The sequence below is a fragment of the Tachyglossus aculeatus genome, chromosome 3, assembly GCF_015852505.1.
Source record: "Tachyglossus aculeatus isolate mTacAcu1 chromosome 3, mTacAcu1.pri, whole genome shotgun sequence".
Lineage (NCBI taxonomy): Eukaryota > Metazoa > Chordata > Mammalia > Monotremata > Tachyglossidae > Tachyglossus > Tachyglossus aculeatus.
This window is the reverse complement of record NC_052068.1, coordinates 71,703,956-71,720,857: the sequence shown is the minus strand read 5'-3', so window position 1 is coordinate 71,720,857 and position 16,902 is coordinate 71,703,956. Positions and strand designations below refer to the sequence as shown.

The following is a 16,902-nucleotide window of genomic DNA, read 5'->3' as shown; positions in this document are numbered from 1 at the left end:
CAGTGGAAAGAGCACAGGCTTTGGAGTTAGAGGTCATGGGTTCGAATTCCGACTCCGCCACATGTCTGCTGTGTGACCTTGGGCAAGTCACTTAACTTCTCTAAGCCTCAGTTACCTCATCTGTAAAATGGGGATTAAGACTGTGAACCCCACGTGGGACAACTTGATCACCCTGTACCCCCCCCAGTGCTTAGAACAGTGCTTTGCACATAGTAAGTGCTTAACAAATGCCATTATTATTATTATTAAGAACAAGACTCAAGAACTTTGTAGTCTGTATGTAGTAAGAGCTCAATAAATACCATAGGTTGATCATAGAAGTGGAATAGCCTAGTGGAAAGAACACAGACCTGGGAGTCGGAGGATCTGGATTCTAATCCTATCTCTGCCGCTTCCCTGCTGTGTGACCCTGGACCAGTCACTTAAGTTCTCTGTGCTGCAATTTCCTTATCTGTTTCCTGTATTGTCTTGTTCTATGCCATCGACTTGTTTCTGACCCATAGCGACACCACGGACACATCTCTTCCAGAATATCCCGCTGTCTATCTGCAATCGTTCTGGTAGTGTATCCATAGAGTTTTCTTGGTCAAAATACTGAAGTGGTTTACCATTGCTTCCTTCCACGCAGTAACCTCGAGTCTCCGCCCTTGACTCTCTCCCGTGCTGCTGCTGTCCATCACAGGTGAGTTTTGACTTGTAGCAGATTGCCTTCCACTCGTTAGCCACTGGACAAGCTAGGAATGGAATGGATATGCTTCTGCTTGACTCTCCCTCTCATAGCTGAGACTGGTAGAGTACTGGAAACTCTCCAGGTGCGACCCTAAGAGGGGCCTCATCTGTTTAATGGGGATAAAATAGCTGTTCTCCCTCCTTCTTTGATTGTGAGCTCCAAATGAAACAGGGACTGTGTCTGACCTGCTTGTCTTACCTTTACTGCAGTACTTAGTACAGTTCTTGACACCCAATAATTGCCTAATAAATATCATCATTATTATTAGTGATATTATTAATTAGGGGAGGGATGTAGGGGGCTAGGAGGAGGGTTTTTCAGAGGAGAAACTAACAAGTAGCGTTCTCAATGAGGTCTTCTTTATCAGGTAAACCTGGCTTTATTCATTACTGCTGCTAAAACTGTCTGCAGTGCTGTAAACAGAAAAATCATTTCTTCTGCTGCTAAGAGAAGCAGCGTGGCTCAGTGGAAAGAGCCTGGGCTTTGGAGTCAGAGGTCATGGGTTCAAATCCCGGCTCCACCACTCGTCAGCTGTGTGACTTTGGGCAAGTCACTTCACTTCTCTGGGCCTCAGTTACCCCATCTGTATAATGGGAATGAAGACTGTGAGCCCCCTGTGGGACAACCTGATCACCTTGTAACCTCCCCAGTGCTTAGAACAGTGCTTTGCACATAGTAAGTGCTTAATAAATGTCATTATTATTATTATTATTATTATTATTATTATTATTATTCTATGAACTCTCTCATGGTTTCAACTAGCCTGGACCATTAGAAAGACAAAAGATACCTTACCATTCCTCAGCCCTCAGTAAACTCACCTATAAGCCACCTCCAACTAATAGAAAAACTCAAGTAACAATAAATAGTTGTACTGTGCTCAAATTCTGTAGAAATGATCTCCTTGAAATGTCTGTAATTGCATAACAGAAATCACTGTAGTAATATAATTTATTAAGACCTTACTGTGTGCAAATCACTGTATTCTGAGCTGAAAAAAAAAAGACAGAGGTGAGAGAGTTACACATGGTCCCTGGCCCACCAGGCACTCAGAATATAAAAATAAGTTGGGGAAGGATTTGTAAAAAACACAATGTTTGGGAATTTGCAGTGGACCTTTGAAAAGAGCACAGGCCTGGGAGCCAGACGACTTGAGTTCTAATCCAGATTCTTCAACTTGTCTTCTGTGTGACCTTGCACAAGTCACTTAACTACTCTGTGCCACAGTTTCTTCATCTGAAAAATGGGGATTAAGACCAGGAGCCCTATGTTGGACATGGACTATGTCCAACCTGATTAGCTTGTATCTAACCCAGTACTTAGTGCAGTCCCCGGCACACAGTCAGTGCTTAACAAATACCCTAAAAAAAACCATAATAGAAAAGATGAAATGATTTAAATAGAAAAATAATGTGAGACAAAGATCACAGTTTGATAAATCTGGTGTTAATGGCCTTAGGGTGCTTCTGCCCGGAATCCTTTTAGTATCCAAGCTTTCTAAATTTCTAAATGTTCAAGGGGTCATACTCTGGTGCAGTTTAAATCCCCCTTAGCCCCTCAATTACACGGCACAACAGGAGCAGGGGCCCAGTGGGTCTCAGTACCTGACAAACTTTATCACATAAAAATATGGAGAGATGACCATGTTTTCCAAGGCTTTACACAATTTCACTGAAAAGGCTTTTCAGTAAGCTCGACTGGAAAAAGGGAATGCCAGGGATTTTAAGCATATGACATACCCTCTCTTTCCACAGCCATTATGGTATATCTGAAAGCAATGCTGAAAAAATGAAATGCAATAATTAGGAAGGAAAATGTGTGATTGCATGAAGTTGGGCTGGGAATTAATTTCTCAGTGATGCAATAAAGGCCCAAGAGACACTGCCCAAAAGGATGTATTTATGTAGATAGTGGAAAAAATTGAAGCAGTGAAAATTTACAGCCCCAGGAATAAGAACAATACAGTGAGCAACCAATGGTGAATGCAACCAGTTGAGAAAAGGTGCAAGGAACAAAATGTCTCCTTTAGGTGATCAACTGCCCATAAAGATGGAAGCACAACTCTTTGACCCCATTTCCCTATCAATTCCCTATTAACAAAATTTTGGTCATCAACATGCAAACAAAACAATTGCTGTTGAAGTGAAGAGGGTCTTGAAGAGAAATCCTCACTTTAAAACCATATCCAAATGGAGAAATTTCTTTAAATGGCATTTGGTAAGCACTCACAATGCACGAGGCACTGTACTAAGCTCTGGGGTAGAACAATAAGTGGTATTTATTGAGCATTTATTGTGTGCAGAGCACTGTCCTATGTTCTTGGAAGAATACAACAGAATTGTCACATACTTTCTCTGCCTTCAACAAACGTACAGTCTAGAGGGATACAAATTTATTGGATAAGACACAGTCCATGTCCCACAAGGGGCTCACCCATTTTAGAGATGAGGTAACAGAGACACAGAGAAGTTAAGTGACTTGCCCAATGTCTGTCATGCAGTAAACATGTGGTGGAAGCATCAGTGGGTGGAAAGAGCAAGGGCTTGGGAGTCAAAAGTCATGGGTTCTAATCCTGGCTCCACTACTTGTCAGTTGTGTGACTTTGGGCAAGTCACTTTACTTCTCTGTGCCTCAGTTACCTCATCTGTAAAATGTGAATTGAGACTATGAGCCCCACCTGGGACAACCTGAAAAACCTTGTATCTTCTCCAGCTCTTAGAAAAGTGCTTGGCACATAGTAAACACTTAATAAATACCATAATTATTATTATTATCAGAAACCAGGCCCTTTGATTCCCAGGCCTGTGTTATTTCTATTGGGCCATCCTGCATCTCAATTTGGGAGCATATTGACATCAAAGGAGGGGTACAAACTCTACACCAGGAAAATAAGGCTAATAGAGTGTTAGAGTGACTAAACTAGGACTGACCCTTGAGGAACCCCTACAGTAAGGGGATGGGAGAGGGAGGAGGAGCCCACAAAGGAGAATGAGAATGAACGGTGGAGAGATAAGAGGAGAACCAGGAGAGGACAGAGTCTGTGAAGCCAAAGTTGGATAGTGTGTTGAGGAGAAGGGGGTGGTTTACAGTGTCGAAGACAGCTGAGAGGTCGAGGAGGATTAAGATAGAGTAGGAGCCATTGGATTTGGCAAGAAGGAGGTCATTGGTGACCTTTGAGTGGGCAGTTTTGGTGGAGTGTGGGCATGTTACTCTCTTCCTCAAAAATCTCCAGTGGTTGCCTGTCAACCTATGAATCAAGCAAAAACTCCTTACTCAGCTTCAAGGCTCGCCATCACCTTGCCCCCTCCTACCTCACCTCTCTTCTCTCCTTCTCTATCCCAGCCCACACCTTCCACTCCTCTCCCGCCACTAACCTCCTCACTGTGCCTCATTCTCTCCTGTCCCGCTGTCGACCCCGGCCCACGTCCTTCCCCTGTCCTGGAATGCCCTCCCTCCACACATCCTTCAAGCTAGCTCTCTTCCTCCCTTCAAAGCCCTACTGAGAGTTCACCTCTTCCAGGAGGCCTTCCCAGACTGAGCCCCCTTTTTCCTCTCCTCCTCCTCATCCACCCTGCCCTACCTCCTTCCCCTCCCCACAGCACTTGTATATATTTTTATAGATTTATTGCTCTATTTATTTTACTTGTACATATTTACTATTCTATTTATTTTGTTAATGATGTGCATATAGCTATAATTCTATTTGTTCTGATGATTTTGACACCTTTCTACATGTTTTGTTTTGTTGTCTGTCTCCCCCTTCTAGACTGTGAGCCCTTTGTTGGGTAGGGGCCGTCTCTATATGTTGCTGACTTGTACTTCCCAAGTGTTTAGTATATTGCTCTGCACACAGTAAGCACTCAATAAATATGATTGAATGAATGAATGAAGAATGACAACAGAGGTGCTAGATATTACAATGGCCATTGTAAGGAAAGCAACCAAAAACCTAACAAGTTATTGGAAGTGAGGAAGCACACACACTGCTTAAATGTTTCAGCAAAGGAAGATTTACATCTCAGGCCACACCAGTGCATTCATTCATTCAATTGCATTAATTGAGCTCTCACTGGGGGCAGAGCACTCTACTAAGCACTTGGAAGCATACAATAGAACAATAAACAGACTAATTATAGCCCACAATGAGCTTACAGTTAGAGAAGCATCCTGACACTCTCATCTTGCACTCTGGATGGGTTGCCATGTCATCCAGCACAGGTCTTCTAAAAGACCTGCCTACCAAACCATGTTGCAATGTGGCTATTGTCTGTGATTCTTCTCGTTCTTCTCTAGTCTAGGGCCATTGCTCATATTGTAACACAGATGTGCTCTGGAACATTTTAGGAACTTCCCTGCTATGGAATTGCTCAGATTTGTGCCTCATTAGTTTCTTCCCAACAAGTTAGATGACCATTCTCCTATCAAACAGCTCTGATTGCAGGGAACAGAAAATATTTGCAGAAGATCTTGAAAACTGTGGATAGATCCAGTGACAAAATGCTTAGGTTAGAGAATGGAAGGAATTGTCATTAGCTTAGGTGAAATGGACAAGGATAAACTAAGAGAAAAGGAAAAATTAGCATGTAAACTGGACAAACAATAAAATTGACTCTTTCTGGATTTAATATTCCAGGACCTCTGTCCCTGGTTAATATTCAGTTCAGGAGTTTGCAGAAATTGAGGATTTTTTTTCTTCTCTGGCCTACTGAGTGCTTTTTTAATGTTTCCAATATTTTGTGCTTATCTAGATAATTTTAAAATCCTGGCTCAGTAGACTGTTCCCTTCCTACATAGTTTGCATTACTTCAAGAATAATAATTTGTAGCATTCTGAATTTCTCCTTCATATCACACTAGAATAAGGCGGTAAATTTCAAATAAGCTCAATATCCTTTCATGGTATGCTGAAATCCTTGGGGCAATGTTTGCTTCTTATTTTTTCTGTCATTCTTTAATTCATGTAAACTCTTTGCTATGGTCCTCTTCTTCACCCTCCCAAATATAAGTTTGCTTCTACTTATTTTTACTTTTCTCCTGCTTCACTTAACATTTATCTTTTGTCTCGAATACGAAACCCATTTCAGGCCAAAAGGAAGCATAGAATCACAGTTTTCTGACCGTCCTTTATTCCTTCATTCTGTGGTTGTAGCTCAGTTTGAGCACAACAGAAAGTTTCAGCTACGGTTCTGGCTTCACCCGAGAGATCCAGCCTTCTGAAAACAGAAGTGTTTGTGGGTGCAGGCACGTACCAGTAAAGATTGTTCAGCAGGGCAGCAAGGCACAAAGCACATCATAGAGATTACAGACCTCCACCATGGACATGGTTGCTCTCCAAGTTAGTCTTACAGTGGCAGCAAAGCTATGGGACCACTGGAAAGGGTGAGGAATAGGGTAGTTTTCTCTCTCCTGGGTACTTATTCATATTGATGTCTCTGTCTTCTCTAAACTGTTAAATCATTATGCCAGGGAATGTGTCTGCTAATTCTCGTGTATTTTACTCTCCCAAGTGCTTAGTACGGTGCTCTGCACATTTTAAGTGCTCAATACATACCACTGATTTTTTGATTGGGTGAACCTGGAGAGAAAACTTGGCCATATTTATGTGACTCCCCAGTTAATCGATTATATTTATTGAGTGCTAACTGTGAACAAAACACTGTACTAAGTACTTGGGAGAGGACAGTATAACAAAGTTGGTAGATACATTCCTAGCCACAAAGAACCTACAGTCTAGAGGAGAGACAGACATTAATATACATAAATAAATCAAGGATATGTACATAAGTGTTGTTGGGTTGAGGGAGGGGTGAATAATGGGTACAAATCCAAGTGGAAGGACAACACAGAAGGGAGTCGGGGAAGATGGAATGAGGGCGTAGTCAGAGAAGGCCTCTTGGAGGAGATATGCCTTCAATAAGGTGTCTTTAGTAAGGTTTTGAAGATGGGGAAAGTGGTCTTCTGTCAGTTACAAAGAGGGATGGTATTCCAGGCCAGAGGCAGGCCGTGACTGAGGGGTTGGTAGTGAAATAGATGAGACTGAGATAGAATGAGTACATTGGCTTAAGTGGAGTGAAGTGCGCAGGCTGAGATGTAGTCAGAAATCAGGAAGGTGAGGTGCTTTAAAGTCTTTGATAGGGAGTTTCTGTTTGATGTGGAGGGGGGTGGGCAACCACTGGAGTTTGTTGAGGAGTGGGGAATCATGAACTGAATAGTTTTGTAGAAAATAATCCAGGCAGCAGAGTGGAGTATGGATTGGAGAGGGACAGGAGGCAGGGAGGTCAGCAAGGAGGCTGATGCAGTAATTAAGGCTTGGATTAATGTAGAAGCAGTTTGGATAGAGAGGAAAGGGCAGAGTTTAGCAGTGTTGTGAAGATGAAATGATAGGGTTTCGTGAAAGATTGAACATATCACTTGAATGAGGGAGATGAGTCAAGGATAATGCCAAGATTGAAGGTTTATGAGATAGGGAGGATGGTGGTGTCTATCGTGATGCAAAAACCATGGGGAGGATAGGATTTGGATGGAAGAAAAGGAGTTCTGTTTTGAACATATTAAGTTTCAGGTATTGGCAGGGTATTGAAGTGGAGATGTCCGGAAGGCAGGAAGAAATGAAAGACTGCAGAGAAGGAGAGACAACAGAGCTGGAGATGTAGACTTGGGTAATTGAAGCCATGGGAGCGAATGAGTTCTCCAAGAGAGTGGATATAGATGGAGAATAGAAGGGGACCCTACACTGAGCTTTGAGGGATTCCTACAGTCAGGGAGTGGGAGACAGAGAAGGAACCTGTGAAAGAGACTGGAAAATAGTGTCCAGAGAGAAAGCAGTAGAATTAGGAGAGGACAGTAATGGTGAAGCCAAAGTTGGATTAACATCTCCAACTGTCAAAGGCAGCTGAGATATCAGAATAATTAGGATGGAATAGAGGCCACTGAATTTGGGAAGAAGGAGATCACTGTTGACCTCCTCTGCAGGAAGATATAGGACCCAGTGGCTCAGGACAAATGATGAAAAAAATGTAAAATTCTTCCCTTTCTATGATGAAATTCACATGGGCTTAAAGATATTTTTGCTCCCTCCTTCCCACACTTCAGCACAAGACGCTCCCCCTGAATTATGTTAAATTAAATTGAATTTTCAGAATGATGGTACTTGGAGTGCAGAAACAAACAGCTCTGGCCTCAGGCAGGAATCATTACTCACAAGGTGTTTTAAAAGGATCATGAAAGGTAATCCTAAAATGGCTCTGGGATAGTCAGTCATCCCAGAATGACTGTATGATGAGGAATACACATAGACAAGAAGACACCTTTCAGAGTCAGTGTGGTATTATGGTCAAGCAATGAAAACTCAAAGAACTGAGGTTACATCCCAACCTGTGCCAAGGAAACTCCACACATCAAATAATTTCATCTGCAAAAAGAGAACTTAATGCTGCCTCCAAATTCTGCTATGTAGGCAGCATGCTGTCCAAAGCTGCATGGATAGAAAAAAAATTGAAAAGCAAATCAAGAAGGTGAGTTGGTGGAAATGGGGCATTTTAAAAACAAGCTATTCTACATCAAATGATCTAGAATAAATTGAGATTGGCTCAGAGTGCCCTGCAAAAATAATATTCCCACAGAAGTGAGATTGCTTATTAACAATTACCCAGAAGGTAAAGCCAGTTGCTTTACACAACTATATTGTTTATGATACTAAAGTGTTAGGGTTTTCTCTCCTGTTCCTAAAACCTCTTACATTGTGGTGATTAATAACTGTTTTTACACATCTTTGAACATGGTTCTTTTTTAAGCATCACCCAGTGAAATTCTTTTCAGACCAGCTCTTTAACAAGGCAGAGGATGTTGGCCTATCCTCTAAGCATACAAGTATTCTTTTCAGGCCAGCTCTTTAATAAGGCAGTGGATGTTGGCCTATCCTCTAAGCATACAAGTCTAAGTTGGGACTGCTTCCTGGAGGAGATGAGCTTTTGGGAGGACTTTGAAGATGACTATTCTTGCCAGTCCTTTCTAATTTTAATTAAAAATAATTGATCATCTGGATCAAAATATTCTGCTGCTGTTAGTCATTGTTCTTGATTAGCTGTTGCTGTGAGCCCCCCTCTAGACTGTAAACTCCTCATGGGCAGGGAATGGGTCTACCAACTCTGTTATATCGTTCTCTTTCAAACTCTTAGTACAGTACTCTGTAGGCAGTATGTGCTCAATAAATACCTCTGAATAATTGTTGGCCTTTTTAAGACACTGTAGGTCTTGTAGGTCTTTCAAGGATGCTTGCTTTGGTGCTGAGGTTGTCAGTGTTCTAGGTGCAGTGTCCTAAGGGCTGTCTGTCAGTGTCTCCCTGAGGCTGAATCAACAAAGTTAGTCTTGCTTGAGGGATTGTTCTTTCGGGAACACCTTTGACTTCCTTCATTTGCCAATCTTTTTTCTCCAGTACCCTCTAATTCTGTCCCTGGGGCCACAGAGGGAAGCCACAGATCCATGCCAAGCAGAGCTGGCCAGGAGATCTTCAATAGAGATTCATCACAGTGCTGACAAGATAAAGTGGAAGATTGCTGGTAAATGAATAGATATTAACTCAGTAGTTATCACAGCTGTCGGTACACAATCTTCATAAATTACTGCATCTGTCTAAAATTCACAACAAAGGAAAAAGATAAACCTTGTAAGCCACGGATGGATTATTACCAAATGCTTTTGAAGGGCCATGTTGGTATGGATTCTGAAATACGGAATTAAGGGAAAATGGTGTTCATCTGAAGAAACACAAAGGGTTATTAATGAAGGCCTAATGAATATGGGAAACAGCTGCTTTTGGAAAGGATCTGAAATTGCACTAAGATAATTTTATCTTCAACCTTAAACTCAAACCCTGTCAGAGTAAAATGCAGCAATTTTGCTATATTAAATGCTAATTTATATTTTTTCAAAAATATCAACCAAGAAGTGCTTGTTCTAAAAGAAAAGACATTTGAACAGTTCACATATTAATGTGGATTACCTGATGATTAGCCATTAAAACACATCACATTTCCACTTCCACAGTGATGCCATTCCTATATGCTCTTCAGTTTTCTCATCTTTAAAAATGGGGATGAAATTTTTGCTTTTCATTGCCTTTAGATTGTTAGAACATTGTGAAGCAGGGATTGTGTATTATCTGCTTTATTACGTTCACTGTAGGGCTTAGTACAGTATTTGGCACATAAAAAGTGCTTAGCAAACACCACAGTTATTATTGTAATGAAAGTTTTTCTCCCAATTAAGCATTAATCCAAATGGCCTCTGGGCTTGTTCAGATCTTCTCCATGTTCCCCACAGGTGGAGATTTCACCCACAGGGAAGGAATGACAACCAGTAGATCACACTGTGATCTTGTATCGGAAAAACAGTAACAGTTCATTAGCACTGCGCAGGGAACTAATTGTAAGGGTTTGACATTCACTTTTTACTGTAGTTTTAATGGAAACATTGACCATTAATTAGTTACACACGAGTTCCTTAAAAATTGTAAATGAGGGGTTAAGGGGCTTGTACTACCTAAACCCAAATGCAGATTGTTCAAATAAGTTTAAGGGTCTGAGGTCTGGTGGGTACTGCTAATAATCATGATAACTGTGATATTTGTTAAGCACTTACTATTTGCCAAGCACTGCACTAAGCCCTGTGGTATATATGAGATACCTTCTCCATGTACTGTTTCAATTCTTTTAACCATCTGCCCCAATCTTGTTATCAGTGCAATAGTGGTTGACACAATTGAATTATTGTTAATGTGAGGTGTTTTCAAGAGTACAACTATTAGAAAAGCCTTTTCTAACAGGAAAGCTCAAAAATAGAGACAAACTTTGAGTGGATCAATCTCACTAGAACAGTAAAGGTTTGTCTTTACCTCAGTTCCATCCTCATGCTTGGACAAGAACTGATCACTAGTGATGCCATCTTCAACCTCCCGGGAAGCATTACTGGGCTGAGGGCTCAATAAACTAAATGGAGCTCTTTCTGCTTCCTCAACCCGGTGAGAAGAAAAGGCTGCTATAGAACCCTCATCTATATATACTACCAATAATAATGATGTTGGCATTTGTTAAGCACTTACTATGTGCAAAGCACTGTTCTAAGCGCTGGGGAGGGGTATAAGGTGATCGGGTTGTCCCACATAGGGCTCACAGTCTTAATCCCCATTTTACAGATGAGGTAACTGAGGCTTCGAGAAGTTAAGTGACTTACTGAAGGTCACACAGCAGACATGTGGTGGAGCTTGGATTCAAACCCATGACCTCTGACTCCAAAGCCCATGCTCTTTCCACTGAGCCATGCTGCTTCTCATATCTATAGTATGGTATATGGTATATGTAGATATATAGTAGATCTAGTATACTGGATATACTAGGTATACTATATATACTAGAACTAATCTGTTTCATCTGAGCATCATCTTAAAGATCTGGGTGCATGGCTAGAGGCCGTCTCCATTTACTCCCCTGCTTCTAGATGGTAAAGGTATAAACCTATCAAGTAAGATAATGTCATTTTCTTTAAAAAAAAAAAAAGGCTGGGGTTGGCAACCCATAGCTCCAGCTCTATCTGGCTCTTCTTAATACCAAGTGTGGCTAGGAAAAGTAGGTCCCCAAGGATTTAGGCCTGGACGGGTGATGTCATTTGGCTTGCACACACAACTTTGTGTTCAGGCAGTAGCTGGCTTCTCCCTGCCCTGTCCCTTGGAGCCAGACAGTGTTTGAAGATGAGCTAAGGGGGTGGCCCCACCCCCTGCCCTATGCCCCATCCTGTCTGTGGAGCTCACATTGTCCTCACCATATAGCAGTCCAAACTGAGGCCTCTCTTTCTTCCCACCACAACCTAGTCAGAAGGACCTGGGTTCTTATACTAGCTCTTTCACTTGTCTGCTCTATGACCTTGGGCAAGTCACTTAATTTCTCTGAGCCTCAGTTACATCATCTGCAAACTGGAGATTAAGCCTGTGAGCCCCATGTGGGGCATGGACTGTGATCTGATTATCTTATATCTACCCCAGTATTTAGAACAATGCCTGGCACATAGTAAGTGCTTAACAAATACCATTAAAAAAAAGTAGTAGGGTACTAATGTGGGCCAGCCAAACCAAACAGGGAAGGGAACCACTAAACCTCCAGAGGCACCAGAGGCAAGATGTGTAGGTTGCAGGCTGGTTAGGGAAGAATCAGGGAGGTGGTGAGTTTGTCCCCTCTCCTCGGCACTTTACACACTGAAAAAGAGCAAGGTTTGCCCCCTAAACATGCCAGGCCTGGAATAGGACAGCAGTAGCGGTGGTGCAGTAGGAGGAGGAGAGGGTGAGATGGAGACTTCTGTAGTCAAGGGGCTTTGCCATTCAATTCTCTGCCCTCCCCCATTCTTCACAGCCCACTACCATATTAAAAGAATCAAAAATAGGTTACCTCATGTGTTCTCTCAGAGAATGCCAATGCAATCTCACCTCCACATTAGCCAATATCTCACATGACTTCTTCCCCAATTCCCCAACCAGGCAGTTTTCTGGTGGCAAATAAAACACTTTGTGGGAGTAAGGCTGAGTTTATTTGCAACAGACCCTTGTTCCCTGGAAGGGCCTTCTCTCTGCCAAAAGACACCAAAACCAAAAGAGACCCAGTAGCCCATCACCCAGAGCCCAGCTCACAGGTTATGGGGCAAAACCTAAGAGGGCCTGAGCATGACAGCCACAGGGTGCAGAAGAGGGGCCACAAGCGCATGAGCACCTATGGGCAAAAGAGCATCTGTCTCACTCTCATGCTCACCTTTTTATCTCTCGCTGTTTGTGTGAGCGCTGCCTAGAATGTGGCGTGAAGTTGGGCATTTCCTTTTCTAACCACATGCCCTAGTGTACAGAATTAGAGTGCCATAGCATGTTACGTACACTTGACATACCCATTTAAATCACTTTCTTGCTATGCAAAGAGCAGTTTCGTGCCACTGCACATGTCAGGTTGCTATGGCAAGGGGACAGGTCAGCTAATAATAATAATAATAATAATAATACTTGTGGTATTTGTTAAGTGCTTGCTATGTGCCACACACTGTGCTTAGCTGTGGGGTGGACACAAGATAATTAGGTTGTCCCACGTGGAGCTCACAGTCATAATCCCCATTTTTCAGATGAGGTAACTGAGGCACAGAGAAATTAAGTGACATGCCCAGGGTCACACAGCAGACAAGTGGCAGAGCCTGAATTAGAACCCATGCCCTCTAACTCTCCTGTGCTCATGCCATTAGGCCATGCTGCTTCCTCTTCCCTTATCTCAGCAGGACTTCTGGTTAATTTCCCACCAAGACTATCTCTCTCTGTTGCCTCTTAACATCCTATATCTTAACTCACAATCCTATTGAAATCTTGAAGAACAGGTTCACCTAGAAATAGTCCTCCTGGGAAGGAGTTTCTCATTCATTCATTCAATAGTATTTATTGATCGCTTACTGTGTGCAGAGTGCTGTACTAAGCACTTGGGAAGTACAAGTTGGCAACATCTACAGACAGTCCCTATCCAACAACGGGCTCACAGTCTAGATGGGGGAGACATACAACAAACCTTTTCTTTCTCCCACATGTCAAAATGAAGTAAACTGTTAATATGTGTTAATTGTATGATTGGCTCTTTGTGCAACTATTGATCAGAAGTTTCATTTTGTTTGGCTCTTCTGCATAAAATTGGCAACAACTTCTTTAAAATTTTCTCATAGCATCCTTCCTCAACTGGCTAGAGTTCTTCCTTATGTCTAGCCTAAGCCCTACTCCCACCATCTGCAGCATGTTGACAGTTGCATCTTGTTCATTTTATCATTCCATTCACTTGTATCTCAACAAGGATCAACCCAAATACCTAAATATTTGTTATTTATGTTCATTATGCATTATGTTCATGCAGCTTTTTTCAACATTTTGGGCCACCACTTTAATGTTCTATTCATTATGGGCCTCCCCTTTCCTTCTATTTTAACTAGTTCCTGATCTTTCCAACATTTTAAGGTGCAATTAGGAAGCAGCATGGCCTAGTGGAGGAAAAGGCAAAGACCTGGGAATCGGAGGACTACGGATTCTAATCCTGGCTCTGCTTATTGCTTGCTGTGACCTTGGTCAAGTCACTAAGCTTCTCTATGTCTTAGTCTCCTTAACTGTGAAAGTGGAGATTCTCTCTCCTACTTTGTGAGCCCCATGTGGGACAGGGACTGGCTTGACCTGATTCACTTGTATCTACCCCAGGGCTTAGAACAGTGCTTGACGTATACTAAGTACTTAATAAATACCATAAAAATAATCATTTTCTTCCCCTTTTCCCGTACTTGCAATATCCTCAAATACTTATTCTCATTGGCAAGTCTTTCAGACTATATAGCGAAAGCCAGGCCACCTTGATTTAGTTTGTTAAAAAAAAAAAAATGTAGCAGGGCACTGGTTTGGGCCAACCAGCCAGACCAGGAAAGGAAGGGAAAGGAGCGGTCCAGACCTGGACCTCCATGTGGGGCATCTCTGCTGGTCAAAAAATTCTGCTTTGGCAGAGTGTGATCAGGGATTCACAGAGGGAGCTTGATAATGTCGTTTCTTTCATCAGTCAGAATCAGTGATACGTTGGGGTGTTCCACCACATTTCCCTGCCTGGTGGTTTTCCTCCAGTGGAATGCAGCCTAGAGGTGCATGGTTTTATTGCTCCAGATATTGTATTATTGGAATTGATTCCCAGCTCTCCCTTGGCTTATTCACACATGTCACAATGGGCAATTTGGGAGAGCAAATGACACGTTTCCCCCCATATGTTTTTCAAAATACATATTATCCTCTTGGCATACAATTAGATAAGGTTTTCTTTTCCTCCTCAGGGAAATGGATACTCCGACAACTGATCAGCTTCATCTCCACTGAGTCAATGATTTTTTTTCTGAAATAGCTTAGGTAAGCAAATTCACACTTGTGGATCAATATAGTGAGTTACAGATTTGATTTGTATAGTGCCCTCTGTGCAAGTATCTCTGGCAGAAGCATAAAAGCAATCAAAGCATTCACAAGCAACTGAGTAGTACACTACCCAACAGTGTAACTTTACAAGACTTGTGTCATAACTCTCGTAGTGGAGACCAACAGTTCTTGGGGGAAACATCATGGGGAAGCAGCATAGCTTAGTGGATAGAGCACAGTTCTGGGAGTCAAGGAAGTAGCTTCATCTTGTCTTCAGGTGATGGGAAGATGTGTTGTGATGTGCTTGCCTTGAGTCATTCAAGTAATCAAGCACACCCAGAGGTGATCCCCCCTTCTAGACAGTGAACCCATTGTGGGCAGGGATGGTCTCTCTTTATTCCTGAATTATACTTTTTAAGTGTACTTTCTGAGTGCTTAGTGCAGTGCTCTGCACACAGTAAGTGCTCAATAAATAGGATTGAATGAATGAATGAATATATGGGCATATCTATATTATATTAATGATGCATATATGTCTATGATTCTGTTCATTTATATTAATGCTATTGATGCCTGTCTACTTGTCTTGATGTCTGTCTCCCCCCTTCTAGACTGTGAACCCCTTTGTGGGCAGGGATGGTCTCTCTTTATTACTGAATTGTACTTTCCAAGAGCTTATTTCAGTGCTCTGCACACAGTAAGTGCTCAATAAATATGACTGAATGAATGAATGAGGCCTAGAGCTGAAACCACTCACAGAGAAGGGAGGCATATGGAAGACCTTGACCACTGTACTGCCACATGGGACATGGACTACCCTGATTAGCTTATATCAACCCCATTGCTCAGTACAATGTCTGGCTCATAGTATGTGCTTAAAAAATACCCCCATCCCCCAAAAATATAAATAGGATTCCTAGTCAAAGAGGAAGGGAGAACAGAGAAAGAGAACAGGTATTTTATTCCCATTCTAAAGATAAGGAAACTGAGGTAGAGCAAAGTTAAATGACTTGCCCAAGGTCGCATAGCAGCCAAGTGGCAGAACTGGGACTAGAACCCAGGTTTCCTGAGTCCCAGTCCTGTTCTCTTTCCACTAGATTTCTCAACTATGACACAAAAAGACACAGTTGGTTTCTGCCTGTATCAAGAGGTCTACTAGCACATTCTCTGTTCCATTTCTCCTAGTGACTGTGATGTTGGTGGATAAGGAAAACAGAAAGAGAGGTATTTTACTAACCCAGAAAAAGACCTCTTACTAGGGAGCTTAATTTCCATAAGAGTCAGAAATATTATAAAATGTTCTCTCAAATGTCACTTTGTATTTGTAGAATGTATCCACATGCCAAATGACTTAAAATAATATTACCATATGATTTCACTTTCCACAGCTGTGTTTGTTAAATACGTTACACCACAAATGATTCCTAAAACGTTGGAGTAGTTGTAAATACTTTACCACTTTAAAAATAATTATTGCATTATTCTACATTTCCTTGGTTGTTTCCCTTGTCATCTATCTGAAAATGCTTTTAAGACTCTTCAGAAAAGTATCTGTTTCTGAACTGACTTGGACAAAAGTTCATCAGTGTGTTACACCTTGCAGAGCTTGTGCACTACTCTGCCTGTGCCTCATCTGACCATCTGTAGTCTGACCAGTGGTGCCTTACTGAGGTAGACCGGTGGATAAGGTTCGGCTTGTGTTCCTTTGGCTCTATTTTATTAGGCATCAATTATCAGGGCTCTATATTCATGATGGGTGACTGAGATGAGGCCTTTCTCCTTAATAAATAATCCTGAATCATTTGCTATCTCACTGTGAAGATGTGTGTGAAGGCATTCTTATGTCTCAGTTTAGAAGTGCTTTAATGACAGGTTGCTATAACAGCCCCTATTAAACGTTTTAAAAAAAGTTTATCCACGTCCCCTCAGCATGGATGCATGGAGTGGCAGATTGAACAGCTGGCTCTCACAGGTGTTTAATTTTGGACTTTTGAATAAGACAGAAATCTTCTGTTACACCAAAAGAAAGAGAAACTAATATGATGAGACTGAGACAATGTAAGCTCCTAAAGGGCAGGGACCATATCTACTAACTCTGTTCTACTATCCCAAGTGCTTGGTACAGTGCTCCACATGGAGTAAGCATTCAGTAAATGCTGGTGATTGGTTGTGACAGAAAAACAAAGGCACAGAAATGGAGACAAAAAAAAAAAAGGAACGGACCATGGCCT

General features: G+C 41.9%; 1 non-coding gene across 1 annotated transcript; it reads right to left on the bottom strand.

The window, feature by feature from the left end:
• Positions 1 to 692: 692 nt before the first annotated feature.
• LOC119925980 lies at positions 693 to 830 on the bottom strand. Its single transcript, XR_005449900.1, has one exon. It is a non-coding gene; the product is annotated as a small nucleolar RNA SNORA7 (small nucleolar RNA).
• Between the last annotated feature and the right edge of the window lie 16,072 nt (positions 831 to 16,902).